Source organism: Thamnophis sirtalis, unplaced genomic scaffold, assembly GCF_051295495.1.
Source record: "Thamnophis sirtalis isolate CommonGarterSnake01/CBP01778 unplaced genomic scaffold, rThaSir2_p1.2 scaffold_12, whole genome shotgun sequence".
Taxonomy (NCBI): Eukaryota; Metazoa; Chordata; class Lepidosauria; order Squamata; family Natricidae; genus Thamnophis; species Thamnophis sirtalis.
Genome location: NW_028261392.1, coordinates 67,221,824 through 67,238,872, shown reverse-complemented (window position 1 = coordinate 67,238,872; position 17,049 = coordinate 67,221,824).

Here is a 17,049-nt window from a genome sequence, read left to right as displayed (position 1 = left end):
AAGCAGGAGTATGTTGACCACAACTTTCTTGGTTTCAGCAAACATAAAACTTTTTACAAAAGCTATAAGTTGCACAAAGAGCCATGGACAGATACATGCTCAGCATCAAAGGGCAAGATAGAAAGGCCTGCACATCAATTAGACAACAAATGAAAATATACAATGCCATCAATAATTGAAATAATTCAATAATAATTAAAATAATTGGACATGGAAAAGGGTTGGTCACATAGCCAGAAGAACCGATGGGTGGTGGACCAAGGTAGTCATAGAATGGATCCCACTTAATAAAAAGCATCCACAAAAGAGACCTAAAACAAGATGGATCCATGACATCAGCAAGTATTGGGGGCCCAACTGGCAAAGGGAAGTTCAAGACCTTATTTGTTGGAAACATGCAGAAGACATCTTCATTCTGCAGTGGACAGACAATGGATAGGATGATGATGATGGATGATTGATGATGATGATGAAAGTTTAATCTACCTTTGAGTATGGGACCCAAAGTCTGTGCGTAGAATCTTACTGAAAATCCTAGATTCAACTCACCAGTCAAAAATTAATAGGATTGTAGGCAGATGGAATCTTCTACACAGTATTGGAGTAACAAAAATGGTTTGCAATTAATCTACACAAGACAGAAAATGTGATAGAAAAAATACATAAATAAACATTGTTTTGCAAACCTTTTAAAAAAGCTAAAGGATCCTGGAAAATGTAATAAAGTTTGGGGGGAAACAGAGAATCTACATAAAGTGAAAATTAACACAACTGACAATCTGCCACCCATCCTTTAACCTGAGTTGGTTATATTATTTCTATTTATATCTTTTTCATGTGAGAAAAAAATCACCCTAAAATAATTCTTAATAAAGGTCATCCTATCAATATATCTGAAGTTTGCAATATTTGGATTCTTCTTCTTCTTCCGTATAAAGATATAATCATCTTATTGAATTTATGTGTTAATCTCCCGGCTAGCAATTCAGGTACCAAAAAAATCAATTCTGACCTCCAGGGCCTGTGAACTGCAAATAAACAGCCTATAAAGATTTGTCTCTACTTCTCTCTCATATCAAGAAATACTTTGATCTTTGTCATAAGTATCAGAGTCCCCTGTTGCAATCAACCTAAGCGGGGGTGGGTGAGTGGAGAGCAGGAAAAATCTTGATTAATGTAAGGGTTCAAAAAACGTAGATTCTGATCCACATTTCATCCCAGATTTAAAAACAAATTATTTTAGCAATCAATAAGTTGTGGAGAAATCAATAGTGTAACTGTATAGAAAAACACCATGTGAACTAGAATTCCTGCTCAATGCTGTCCATGAATGCAGCCAAAATATGGCAATAGAATTTAGACAGGACGAATGTTCTACCCTTACTAAATAGTGAAAAATGAAATATTCACAGAAATAACATCAAGATAAATGAAAATGATCACTGCATATTTGGCTCTCCTTCAAGCAGACAACATCAAATACACTAAAGTCAAGAAGAAGTTTAGAAGTAACTATATCGTGAGATTAAAGAAGAACTTAAAGTCCAGGTTTCATGGAGGAAATGACATCAAGGTGATTAACAAATGGGAAGTTCCAATCATTAGATACAGAATTGAAATTGTGGAATGCATTCAAGCAATCCTCAATAGGAAGACATGAAAAATAATGACAAGAATCATGCCCTTCTTTTACGCACTGATATTGACAGACTTTATTTACCAAGGAAAAGAGGTTGGCACAAACCTTCTGTTTGAGATAGTTGTTTTGGGACAAGCTGTAAACATTTGTTTAAGATCTTACGTTACAATTGTCATAAATTTTTTACATCAAGATACTGGGAGATTCAGCCACAGATTTTCTGCAGCTTTACATTTTTACCCTTAGCTCCAGAATTCATTTGTAAACATTAATTCTTGGAGTTGTAGAGTCACTGTTGCAGGAAGATATCATATTAGGTAAAACACTTGTAAATACATCAAAAAATTACCCTACAGTTTCATGTTACAAAGGAAGTGTAAAATTTTAAATTAAATGTTATTCATTTTTTTAAATTATTTATTTATGCCTTTTCCCTGGGAACTCAAAGTGGCACATACAATGTGCAAAAGTTATCTTTTAATTATTCCATGACAGTAACAAACCTATGAAGTATGCGGGACCACCCTGCGTGCTGTTGGTTTGTTCAACATTCAAGCGCTGAATGCCTGGAGCAGGGTTTAATGACTTCCACGCATAAAGCTGAATCGCTGTCAGAACTCACTTCCACTCTGCCTAGACAAACTGGGAGTACCGGGGGGGGGGGGGATTCTGGCTTTACATGATCAAGCATTATAGCTTCAGCAACCAAAGATGCATCACTTTTAGAACTTGCTCCCACTCTGTCTGGATAAGATGTCAGTTTGGTGCTAAACTATAAGCTTCTACTTTTGGTGCTACAGAATATTATTGATCCAAAATATATGGAGAATGACAAATTGAGGTGGGTCTGCAGAACTAAGAATATTTATCCTATAAAAATGGTTTCACTCATACAACGAGAAGGCTTTGCAAAATTCTATCATTCTTTGATGTGCTATCTACATTGTTTTATATAATATCTACATTGAGAAGTAGTTTGGTATAATGGTTAAAGTATTAGGCTATAAACCAATAAAGTGTGAATTTTATTTTTGGGCTAGCTGGGTGACTCTGAGTGAGTCACACTCTCTCAGACCTAGGAAAAAGGCAACAGCAATGTTGAAAATGTTGCCAAGAAAAATACATGCACTGGTCCAGCAGGAATCAAGATTGACTTGACATAAAATGATGTGGTGTATTATTTCTTGCTCAATTCTACTTTAATGTCATTATTAGTTTTATTGATGGGGATCAAGGCACTGCAGCATTTAACATTCCTGTACTATACAGAATATGCTTCTAGGTTTCACAAATTTCTCAAATGAAGATCAATGTTTACAATGCTAATTCTGCTTGTAAGGAAAGCTATTCCTTCATGGGATGATGTACCATGATATTACCTTTTCAAAAGCTAGTCCAAATTAAACACTTCTAAAGTCTCGTTGTTTCTGAAAGTGATAAAAATTTTCAGGTCACTTCCTTTGACCAGCCTTTCAAGCAACCAAAGCTGATTTCACCAAAAGGAGGAGGAGGAGGGAGAGAAAGAAATATTGACTCCTTATCAAGGTAGGAAGCCAGCAAGTCTACCATCTTGTTAACTGTGGTCCTTTTAACTAGTCTTGACTTGCTACTTCTAAAGTTAGATGATGGGCCAAGCCAAACATGTCACGGTGACCACCAGATACAGCATTATATGGGTTTAAAATCCTATCCCTTTGTCTTCCACCTTTTGGGATCAATGGGCTCTTTTCCCAGCTTTGAGTTCCTGCCTTGCCAACTTCACTTCAGTCCATTCAATACTCCACTCTAGGAAACATTCAAGTATAGTGATGAAAACGTTAGTATTATGCTGCTCATTCTGCTATGCCCCACCTCCACCCTCCCACTAGCTGTACTCGGAAGCTACCATTTGAAGCTTCTGAGATGCCTTCAAAGGGAGCCCCATATAAGATACGTTATGGGAGTCTAAATAAGAGTTAACTACAGAGTGGACTATCAAAAGTTCCCAAGTTTTGTTTTGTTTGGTTTTTTAAAACCTTGTTATTACAACTGCCAGAATTCACCCATGATTCAAATGCATGGGCATATATGTTGAATAGCAATTCCACACTGTACAAGCTTATAGATTCACAAGGGTTTATATTGCTACGGTAAGTGAACTCACTAATCTCACTCAGAACCTCATAGACAACTTTATGCTTTTGTTCCACTGACAACATTTAACTTGCGGTATCGGCATTGGTTTGTTTGTTTTTTATCTATTTTAAATCGATGCATGTAATTTTGCTAGCTACAACTTTCTATGTGCATATTTACTTTTTAAAATTCTTATTAACGCTGCTATTGTTTTCCAAACTATCTAAACTTGCTTAATCAGAGCTTGCATCATATGGCAAGAATTCCCATTGGACATACACAAGGAAAATCCTTGACAGACCTTCACCTTGTAAAGAAAAATAAACAGTGAGTACAATATTCTCATTATTTACAAACTGGCAGGTGCTCAAGTTCATTGGTTTTGGCTCACTATTCAATTCTTTAGTGTATAATGAAGTCAGTTCAATTTCCCATAGCTCCACCTTCCATATAATGAAGAAAATTAATTGCACTCCATTAAAAAAAGAAAGAGAGATTACAATCTGCTGTACTAATTACTGTCTATGTAGCATTAGCTGGTATTTTGCATCTCCTCTCTACTTGAGACTAATGATCTTTCCCCAGAGACAAGGTGGAAGCACTCGCTTCATATGCCTGCCTTATTTTGTTGCAGTTCCGGTGAGTCCACTTCTCAAATTATGAACAAGACCAAATGGAAAATACTTTGACATTCATCTTGTGTTTATTTGCTTCCCTCTTGTTCTCAGTATCGTATTTAAAACAGAAGTAGCCAAGATAATCCTCATTAATCACTCATTCTTCAAAAATGAATAAATCCTGTGCATTGGTAGTATAATCCCATCTTGGGACATGTAATAAAACAATAATAATGACTTCATATAAATCATGACTGATAGTATAATTTCATTTACATTTGGGTCAGCAATTTTCAAACAAAACAATGAAAACAATTTAAAGCTATGATCAATTTAGTCCACCCCCCCCCCATGAAGTGACTTGTGTTTCTTCTTTATTTTTATTTATCAAATTTCCATGCCACCCATCACGTTTCCATGACTCTTTATATGCAGAAAGACTTCTCATCTTTTCCTGTTTCTTTTCTTAACTTAGTATCTTGATTACTTTTTCCTAAAATATAACAAATGGCTTATAATATGTTTTAAAGTATACTTTGCAGTCCTACTGAAGGAGTTTTTTTCATTCTGGTCTTCCGACTGCCAGAAATTGCATATTTTTACCTTATATGTTGTGACAACTCCACTTTCAGGGCCTCTTTATGGACAAGCCAAGGAATGCTAACTTCCAAAAAAAATTGGAGTTAAACTAAACACAGTGACACAAGGAAGATCTTTTATATCAACATCTGTAAATATCAGCCAGTGCCAAGTTAAGAGTCTGATTGTTCCTCTCTCTTTAAGTTGTGTAAAAAAGGGTAGTAGACAGGAATCCACACAATGAAAAAATGGGACTCTAATTAAATATAAAATGTATTAATTTTATATAATAAATAGATTTATATAGCCACCTAACATGCACATGATGGCTTATAACATTAAAAATTCACAGTCTAAAATACTTAGTACATACATACAAAAAGTGATGACAAACACTTGATTGGCTCAAAAACAATCTGGGTCCCCAAATGTGCAGACAGAATCATATTTTCAGGGCCTTTGTGAAAGATGTCAAGGTGGGACCCAATCTTATTTCTGGTGGAATATTGATATTCTACAGGATCATAGATCACAGAGAAGACTCTCGATGCCAGCAGATTCCCTAACAGATGAGATACCCTGCCTTCTCATTCTGGTGGGCTCAGTGGAGAAAGGTGTTCTTAAGAGAGCCGAGCTCCAAGCCAGACCACATATAAGAACTGATATTCCTCTTGTTTCTGTTTTAAAAGGCTCACTAACTCAACAGATCCATTGTCTTTTGTTCTTCTTCATGCTGTTTATTTCTACACTTTTAATGGTAGAAATTAGCTCTCCAAACCACATATGCAATAAAAGAAGTAACTGCACAACAAAATTGTAAAACTCAACATTAACAAACTAAAGTATAAAATACTTATCTCCTAACCATTTGAATAGTTTAAAAAAGCTCAGATGTTGGATAAAATCTTATGAGTGTATTGGGTCAAGTAAATTTACTTTAGGAATTAAAAGAAGTATTTGCAATTGAACTAAAAACATAATTCTTTACACCTAGTAAAGTTGGCACAGTATCGGTGCTTCATCAGACAATGGCCTTAGACAGCTGTATTGTTAGATAGAGAAGGACATCTGCCTCAGGCACAATTGCTTGAAGGTATTAACAGGATGTTGACTTTGTGTAAAGTCATCCACTGCACTTGTGTGTCATGGAAGACACTGCTCCATCAAAAGTGCCTTTCAACTGCTAATTAAATTGGCTTATACACATCAAATGAGCAACATAAGAGATACTTATCTTAGAAGACATGATATCATAAACTCAAATGTAGTGAATTATTAAGATTTCCTAGGCTTGCTTAAGGTTGTGGAAATAATTTACTTTCAATTATATTTCCTTTGCCTAAAGATGTGTGTTCCTTCTCCATCAGATTTATTAAAACAACAGGGAGTTTTTGAAGTTCCCTACTTTTTGTTTGTCTGAATTGCATGAATATTTGACATCTCAACATTCAACAGTCTCTTGAAGTTTCTCTTGATGTATTGCAAATCTTGTAAGATTTAAGAAATAAACAACAATTAAACTCTCCTTCAAATGAACAACACATTTCATAAAAGAACTATTTTGGGAATGCTGGTGTATTTCCACTGTTTTCCTTGATTTGTATAGAAAATTATTGTGGCATTATTAAGAAGGTAGTCTTTCACTCTTTAAATTGCAAATAGGGCACTTTAGATTTTACAACTGACAGACTCTGATTGGCAGAAGAAAAACATCGCCCTCCTCAATAAGCCACACTCTTATCTGTCAGACACAACTCAAGACTATTTAATAAAGTCATAGTGAGAAAAAAAGACGGCTGGCGTGACATAATTCATCACAAGTAAGGAGACGTTAAACTGGAACAATGTGTCCCCTTTTCTTTCAGAGGGCAGGATTAGAATCAGTGTGATAATTTTAGCCAAACTTTAGAGAGAGGGAAATCACCCCATGGTTAGTGAATGGCTGGAGAGAAGTGGGTTTTCTTTCCCTTACAATATTTAGGGATTTTAGTTTCATTCAGCATAATAAATCCTGCTTTGAGAAAGTATATGAGCTCTAAAGGCTATTCCTATTCTGTGATTATTTATTCAAGAGTGATCATTAGCCAGGTTTTTAAAGGTCATAATTAAATGCAAGCAAATAATCATTTGTGACAAACAAAGGCTTTCCTGTAATGAAAAAAAACATGGGCAAAATTCTGACAACTGAAGTTTTATATTTATATTGATGAAGAAGAGGAGTTGTGAGATCCCTAGTAGATATATTGTTCTAACCATTAAAATGGCAACACAAAAACTACCCATCAGTTGGCTACTGGAGGAATCATGCCTGTCTCTTTCAAAAGGTTTTGTTTTCATGGTTGTCTATATGCGCTTTTAAGTCAGTTTTGACAATTGGTGATTTCCCAGGGAAGTCCCTGCAGTTTTCTTCATATTTTTTTTAGAAGTGGTTTGTCCTTGCCTTCTCCTTAGGAGGGATAGACAGGTCAAAACTATTTAGCTGATTTTGTGCCTAACTTGCAACTAGAATTCACAGATTCAGTTTCTAGCCAGGTGTCTTAACCAGAGGTACTCAACAGGTTCTGACCAGTTCTGGAGAACTGGTAGCATAAATTTTGAGTAGTTCAAAGAACCGGTAAATACCACCTCTGACTGTCTCCGCCCCCATCTATTCTCTGCCTCCCGAGTCCCAGCTGATCGGGAGGAAATGGGGATTTTGCAGTAACCTTCCCCTGGAGTGGGGAAGGAATGGAGACTTTATAGTATCCTTCCTCTGCCATGCCCACTAAGCCATGCCCACAGAACCGGTAGTAAAAATGTTTGAATCCTGACACTGGTCTTAACCACTAAATTTATTTTGGAATTTTTAATCTAACAAGGTAGTTTTTTCAATTTAATTTTGAATCTAAACCCTGTTAATCTTAGTCATGTTGTAACTAACCCTGGATCTTTTTTTTCCAAGAAAAAATAGCCATTTGCTCTTCTATTACTCTTTCAAAAGGGGCATACATACAGTATATGTTTTGAAAATATTTGATTATATGCTTAATGTTCACATTTGCTCTGGTTGCGCAATTGTTTTGGTGTAACACAGCTATGTCTCAGGATCTAATATAGCATACAGAAATTAAGTACCAGTAATAGTTCTCTGTGAAACATTTTAATTTTGAAGTAAAATTCTCATTACACCATTATATTCCTCATTTGCTTGGGGTGGTGGTCTAATATTTCAAATGCAACAAATAACGTTTGATGGCTTGTTGTGTTATACCTAGAGTTTAATTATCTATTTGTCCTACTTAGCAAGATTTTGGTGACTGCTCAGAAAAAAATCCCACTGTGAACATTATTTTTTTTAAATAAAATAATCATGGGGAACTAAATAAATGAGATCAATGCTTGCTTGTTATTGCAATAAAACAATTGTGACTTAAATTAGCCATAAGGACTTTGACTATTACTTCATTTTGAACACAATATCAGCAGGTGTGTGGCACTTTACAGATATGAAAACTTTAAGGGGTAATTTGATTGGGGAAAATCACTTTAATAATCCATTCAAATTATACATTTGAATTAGTTTTGCAATGTCCTATTGAATTATGTACCCTTAAACTGTTTTGGATACTCAAAGGACTCTAAGACATTGTTACTGCAAATGTTGTGTCCCCATTACTTCCATCTATGCAAAAATGGGAAAAGAAGTGTTGTTGTTGTTGTTGTTGTTGTTGTTGTTGTTGTTGTTGAATAACATAGTGGGATCTTTGATATTGACAGGAGTAGCTGACCAATGAATTGCATAATTGCAATAGAAAGGAATATCCATAGCTTAGAGTTGAATTGTGGAGTTCTTGATGTTCTCTGAACTTGGTTATTGACTTGTAGACATTCACTTACACAACAAGACAACATCCTCTAGCAAGCCAACAATCAGATTCAGAGGACACCAAGAACCCCATAATTGTATATAAAACCGGTCAGACAGGTGGGAGCATTGTTCTCTTGTTTGTTCTTACTTTTCAACTATAACTGATTTAGCTAGATTTACTTGGATGGATAGTGAGAGAAACAGAACATTATTCTGCTGTTATTTTCTGATATTCTTCCTTCTTTCCTCTGAGTTCTTTTATTGTTTTTCAACTCCTTACCCAATTATCTATATTTTCACTGAACTCTCAACTTCTTTGACCTGTAGTATACACAGTCTTTTTGTTCCTGTATCTACTCGATCTGCCTTGGTTTCCTCCCCCCCCCACCTTTCTTCTTCTCACTTCTTCAATTTTTTGAAAAAATAAAGTCTTCTTTAAATATTAAATTTTAAATCTTGTTTGCTTTCTGGTATTCAGTGTTCTGCTGAGTTTTTCCATTATGCTGTTGTATCTGAAACAGTGTGGCTTTGAATCAATGTGGATCCCTGGCATATGACTAGAAAAATCCGTGTGTGTGTGTGTGTGTGTGTGTGTAGATATGCATGGGGGGGGTGGGGTGGGGAGATCAGATTTCCATTTGCCTGTTTCCCAATGTCTGTTTCCTACGGCTCAGAAAGAGTAACTGGCCCAAATTCACCCAGCTGTTTCTGTGCCTAAAATGACTCTCGAACTCACAGCCTTCCAGTTTCTAGTCTGGTGCCTTAACAGCTAAATCAAAGTGGTACTCATTGCGTATAATTCAAACTATTTATATCATATTGTATTCGATAACCATGTATAATGCTCTTCTTGTGGTGTTGGTGATGGTGGTTCTTTCAGTCCAACTGGTCAGGAGAGCAAATCCAACACACCTTCCTCCTATTTTCCCCACAACGACAGTCCTGAAGGGGGTTGAGCTGGGAGAGAGAGAGACTGGCTGAACGTCACCCAGATGCCTTTTATGGCTAAGGCTGGATCTGAATTCGCAGTCCCCACTTCCCGGCTGGTGCGGGGGCGGGGGGATTCCCTTACCTTTGCTACAGGGTCGCAAATGTGAGCACATTGCGATGGGGCAGGTGGGCAGAGCCTCCAGCAGCTGCTGCTACCAGTTCACCCAAACTGGTAAGAACCAGCAGAATACCAGCTCTGGGCTGCTGCCTTAACCACTAGGCCCAGCTCAGTATCGAGTCAATATTCTACATTGGCTCGGCATAATTTCTCTATAAGCTCTTCATCATCTCTGTAAAGGCTTCTTCATCCTCTCTTTCTATTTTTAACAGGTAAAGTGGGGAACATTTCCCCAAAATGTATCCCAGTGACCCCTTGAAACTTTGAGTTCTTAAATACGACGGAGGTTTTAAGGCATAAGTGTGTTTTGCAGGGGAAAAGAGTTTCATCCTCCCTGTTATTTTGGCTTTCCATTCTGGTGGAAAATGAAGGAACTGTGAATATTCTAATGCTTCTCCATTATAGCCTGTAGTTAAATCTTTTACTGAATAACATTTTTGAATCTGAACTCAACATTCAAAATGCCAGGCTTGATGAAAAGGACAATGAATTTAATCAAGCGAAACTAATTCAGTCAACCTTTCCAGACAGGGCGCAACAAGATCTTGTAAAAAGAAATTATTACATATCCTTCTGAAATTGTAGATGAAATAGTAGGGAGCCCAGCTTCCCCATGTCAGAAGTTAGTAAAGTAGTTGGCTCCCAATTATTTAAAATCCTTGACTTGTTCTGTAAAGATACCATTTATCTTTCTGATTGTAATCTACATATATTTTGATAAACAACGTGGTTCTTGTTTTGAAGTAGTTGATGACCATTTTCCTTTGCTAAAGTAAAGAGCAAAACTTGAAGATGGGATTTATTTTTGGATAAGTTTTGAGTTACAGCAATTATAGAAATTGGTATACCCCAGGGGTGGATTCTGGAGTCTTTTACTGCCGATTTGCTCAGGGATGTGTTTCGGGCACACACACGCATTCAATAGTGGAAAAATTGATGGAAAAAAGAAGATGGCGGCGCCTATGGCACTGCCAATAGAACCAGTTTGTAGGCATGGATGGCTGAACCAGTCTGAACCGGTAGGAACTCACCTTTGGTATACCCTTGCTTAGCCCCTTCTCGGATGAATAAGCAAGGATGTAGAGCTGAGGTGGCGCTGTGGTTAGAATGCAGCACTGCAGGCTCCTTCAGCTGACTGCTAGCTGCAATTCGACAATTCAAATCTCACCAGGCTCAGGGTTGACTCAGCCTTCCATCCTTCTGAGGTGGGTAAAATGAGGACCCGGATTGTTTGGGGCAACAGGCTGACTCTGTAAAACCACTTAGAGAGGGCTGAAAGCCCTATGAAGTGGTATATAAGTCTGAGTGCTATTGCTATGTATCAAGGTCTCCTTTTCAATTTCTACATTAAATTGAAATTAAGTGGAAAGACTTCCAAGGGGGCACATCTGGCCTACATGATGATATAACCAGGTAACATCCTTAAGGAAACACTTGAATGAAAAAAAACAAACTCCTTTAAATCTTAAAGGCAGCATAGTGAGTGCTTCCAGGATAATGAGAATATTTTTCTCACAAGGGATGGAACACAATATAACAACCAAATACTACTTGATCCCACCCTAAACCTGGCTTACTCCTTTGGTTTGAAAGAGCCAAAGAACTAGGTGCCAACAACAATGCCCAGCATACAATGTTCTAATGGCTCTTAGGAGGGTGAATAGGATTTTTTTTTTGCATTGGTTTTGTCTTCCTTCTTGTAAATAGAACTAGACTGGATTAATTTGGCTTTTTTATCATTTTGTCAATTTTATAATTCTTCCAATAATAATAATAAACTCTGAAATAAGTTTAGAATGTTTAAAATGAACAGAGGGAACCAATCAGGCAAATGTTCCATTTAAAGCTATATTTGTGTCAAGCCCAAGAATGACACGGAACAATCCAGCCAAAGTTCAGTTCTTTATTTCCTTACATACAATGGACAGAATCTTGCCAGACTAAATCCTTACTACTCTCACCCTAATAGATATAACCAGGGAAATTCTGGGGAGTGGCTATCCTAACTCTCTTCGTCCAATCCAGCGCTGGGTTATGTTGCCTCTTGTCTTACCCCACTCCTTGAAGTACGAGTTGCCCCTTCCAGGGAAGCATCGTAGCATATACTGCTGTAACTCCTTTGTGTATAAGGCAATCCTTTGTAAGACACAGGCAGAATTCTCATGTTGCAAGAATCAGATCAGAATAAGATCAGCATGATTGCTGAAGTCATTTTGAAGGTGGGTGGGTGATTGTAATCAATGTGCAGTGTTGAACTTTATGCCCATTTTGCTCTTTGCATTTTATTGCCAGCTTTCCTTGACCCTACTTCTGACTACTTCTGATGGAAAAGTGAATTATAAATGCCACATTCCTCTCTCCCTCCCTCCCTCCCTCCCTCCCTCCCTCTCTCTCATCCATCCATCAATCCACACATCCATCTTCCATATCGATGGATATGTGTACACACACACAAACACACACACACACACACAAGTACACACCTGCTTACTGCTGTTAAGTTTAATACTACCTGTACACTATCAGAATAATTAAATGAATTTCATTGCAACTCCATAACAAGACTCCTCTGCTGATTCTGAAGGGTCAATAGTTTCCTGACAAGTGCAGTTCCCAGAAGCTTTCCGAGTGGGAGGGAATAAACATATATTCAACAATTAAGAATTGTAGAGCAGAATTAATGCACCACAATACCCTTTGGATGCTTCAGTGGATAATCTTATTATGACAAGTTTTAATATGCCATCTTTCGAAGACTTCAGTGTGGAAAAAACCCTGTTAGTCACTGTCACTTATAGAAGAGTGGAAATACATTATTGTGTGAGAATTACAAAAATTGTATGCAGCTCCTTCTAATTCATGCTGTTGAGAAGGGAAAAAATTGAATTTATATCTGATTTTAGAACATTTAGTTCTTCCAGAGAACTGCTTTCTGAAGTTGGCTGGCGTATATGTGTCTGCTTATGAATGAAAGAAAAAGATTTTTTTTTCCTCCTGAGTGTATGAGAGAGAAAATGAAAGCGATATCAGGATTTGGTGCATATGTGAGAAAAAAGAAAACAAAAAGAGAGCATATAAATTTGACAGAAAGCCCAGAGTTTAGACTATAAATATGTTTTTAAATATGGTACTGTTATAGAGCTGCCTGAAATAATTTATCTTTGTATGTTATTCTGTCTCAGTAATATAGAAAATTTCATTATAAACATGAAAATTAGTATGTTTTTTTAAAAAAAGAAGATTGCTAAGTTATATCATTATTAGCTTCATAAAGTTATATGGAGATCAAGAATATGCAGATATTCATATATTAATTTCTTATTGTAAGCTCTGCTCCTTCCCATACACTATAGTTATTCTCACGTCATTCTTCATTTCGATCTCTTTATGAGTCCTTAATTATGGCACCAAGCAAACAAATGAACAAATTAACATTTTGTTAATTAAACAAAAATAATCAATAATATGACCAGTCATATCTATATATTACTAAAGCTCTCGTGATCATTCATGACCTTTAATTGGTTGAAACAGGGCAACAATTTTGAACGAAGATACCTCAAGTAAACTAACTTGCAGAATGTGTCCAAAATCTGGGACCTATGAGTCCTGAGGGAATGAAATTTGAGAAAGTTACGTCTGTTTCAATGCCATTGATGGTTGCTGTGCTGCTGTGGCCATGTGATTTTCAATCTTCTATGACAGTTTCCTGGTCAGTCTTGCAATCCCTCCCTGCATCCCCCACTCAGGAGAAGCCATTTACCTGCCTGCTGGGAAGGGAATTTCCTCTGTTCCCTGCCAGATTCCCGCAAGGAAAATCAATGGAGAAGCCATCAGGAAGTCAGAAGTCACTCCAGCAATGGGGCACCCACAACTTCTGAAGGCAACCATGGGATCGTTTGCTTTCCGGAGTTGTAGGCACCGCCCCATTGCTGGATGCTTTTAAGAAGACGCAGCCATTTGTCTGAAATGGTATAGGGTCTCCTGCTTGAGCAGGGAGTTGGACTAGTAGACCTCTAAGGTCCCTTCCAACTCAGTTATTCTATGTTATCCTGTTTCATTGTCTATGGAGATTCTCAATCATCCACGTCACGGTTATCCCATAGTATTTTTTTCCCCAAAAGGCAGCTGGACATTCCTGGTTTTTTTCTTTGAAAACATTTTGCTTCTCACCCAGGAAACTTATTGAGTTCTGAACTGAACTGAAAAAGCTGCTTGGATGAGAAGCAAAGTGTTTTCAAAGGGGAAACAAAACAACAACATTGAGACAGTTGCTTTTTGGGGGGGGGTGGCTTCTGTTCCACTGCTTTTTTTTCCCCACCCATGATCGTTCTGTTTTTTGTTTAGATCTCCATAAGCAATCTCTCCATAACAATGATCCAACAGGCCGTAAATCGTCTAGTTTCCCCTTAATTTCAAACAGTAGACCCCATTTAGAGATGTACTAAAAGTATCCAAAGAATAGGAGGCGACCATCAATTAAAACTTGATGGATCTTTTAAAATGCATGCATTGTTTGCAAAGGTATCATTGAAAATATCATTTCTTTTCAGCTTAATTTCACGTTCATTTTAATTTCTTAAAATGCATTTGAGTAGTTTGGCAATATCCACTTTCTTTCAATCAAGGGCGACATTTCTCCAATGCTGTGAAGGACTAAAACACAGCTGAAAGAACTGCCCTTCCTTCAACTTCCTTCAACTCAGTTTTGGAGCAAAAATATTGCACTAATAGTGAAAGAAGGGGAGTACACTAACGTTGTACTAAATTCATCTCCGTAAACTTAATGGGTGGCTTTCCCTGTGGAACTCTTGTCATTTTATTAATTGTGCTAGGAAAGAACACCTTAGGAGAACGTTCTAAACTGCGGGATCAACATGCTCATTCTACAGCAGGTCTGTCAAACCCGCGTCACGTGACGTATCGGGACATTTTCCCCCTTTGCTAAACTGGGCCTGGGAAGTGCATGATATTGCACAGCCCTTTTTTACAGTACAGCATTTCAGATCCCTCTCAATGATTGATTGCCCTAGTGTGAAGATATATATATATATATATATATATATATATATATATATATATATATATATATATATATATATATATATATATATATATATATATATATATATATATATATATATATATATATATATATATATATTGCAATTACAGTATCTGAAATAAAACAAACACTGATTTCTATGTTATAATTTTCTGGTGACCTCTTTAGCTGTGTCTGCTGTTAACCCAGAAGGCTCAGATCATTGGCAAAATTTATTCACAAGATTTACTCCTAGAAATCACTGACAAGTAGTTTGTCTCCTCCTCCCTGTGCGTGCGTGCATGTGTGTGTGTGTGTGTGTGTGTATAAAAATATTATTTGGGGCTTGCTCTAATCTTCATGGGCTATGGATAAGATATAACAAAATGAAAGTAAAAGCAAGACAATAAAAATCTGATGCAGATAGTTCTTGTTTAACAGCACTAACTGAAAAGCTCCATTGTTAAATTATGTGACTGTCAGTCAGAAAATTCTTGACAGTTCCAGAAACCCCAGTTGCCATAATTACACAAGGGGTCACGAGAGTTGTTAAGTCGGGAGCTCATATGATCACGACTTATTATTTCCTGCCAGCTATTTGACTTTGCTTTGACCAGACGTTACTTATCAGGAAGGAAACAAATCACAATCACACGACAGCAGGATGCTGTAACAGCTCTAAATACAAGGTCTGGTTCTATTTATCATTTGTTTAGTGCTGTAAGTTTGAATGGTTGCTGATGAATGGTTGTTAAACAAGGACCACCTGTACAGACAATAAAAAAATCTGACCTATCATTGATGTCATTCAGTTAAATTAACCTAAAGGATAAATGCTTTTTGCGGTATGGGCTCAAAGTTCAGTTTATGGTTTAGCAAACATTCTGAACTTCTGATCTTGTGTGTGTAAGTGTGCATGTGCATAGGTTTTTGTGTGTGTTTGTGTGCATGTGTGTTAGAGGTGGGTTCCTACCAGTTTGGACCATTTCGGCTGAACCTTTAGTAGCTTGGTGGCCTGGGTCGCTGGAACCAGCAGCGACCCAGGCCTGCCACACCCCCGAACTGGTTTTCCTGGAGGCATTGGAGGTACCACCGTCTTGATTTTGCTTCTACGCATGCACAGAGCAATTTTTATTATAATGTGCAGTTTCACACAGCGTGCATATCTTTCTTTCTTTCTTTCCTTCCTTCCTTTCTTTCTTTCTTTCTTTCTCCTAAAAAATCTCTTGTCCCTTATAACCATCACCCATCAGCCTGTCAATTAGGTAGAAAGGGACCAGCTGAACTACTTGTAATCAGTTGAATATATTATTCATATATGGATCTTTGGATTGAGGGAGTTTATTCTAAGTACACATATGTGAATAGCCTGAGTTCCACTTTTCCACCTTTCCCACGCAGCACCCTGATATATGAAAACTCTCTTGTATGTACAACGACTTGATCTTTTCTTTTAATTTTCTCACCTAACCCCCCCACCCCCCCATTTGTCCCCCATTTCGCATTCTCTGTATCTACTAAACTCTTTCAATGCTTTTGACTTTAAATTACTGGGAGACACAAGTCCCTTAACAGTATAATTAAGCAATGATTCATTGATTTTATCTTCAAAAGTAAATTTGAAGTGCACTGTATTTTTCTTAATTGTCTCTTATACTCTGTGTCCTTTCTTTCTAATTATATCTTTTCCGTGTTTAACAAGCTACTACTATTAATTCTGCTTAAGATTTACTAGGCTATTATGGTGTTACTAATTTCTGTTCAGCTTCTCTCTGAATACTTTTCATTATTTACTTTTTTTTGGCTAAAATAAAAATGTCTAATAAATTCATTTAAAAACATATCTTTCATTGAGAGGAATATATACTTAGTATGAACATTAGCCTCTGAAATCACTTTGCACATTCAAGAAAAAAATAGAGAGAGAAGTGTGAGGCGCTTGAGAAGCATCTTCTCAGGAAGAAGGGAAATCATATTTTCACAATACGTGGTTGAAAGTCACTTCCTTTAGGTACACAGTACGTATAATAACTTCCCTTCTACAATGCACAGTCCTGTAATCACCTCCTTTCCTTCCTTGGATGATATGATAGTTTCTCC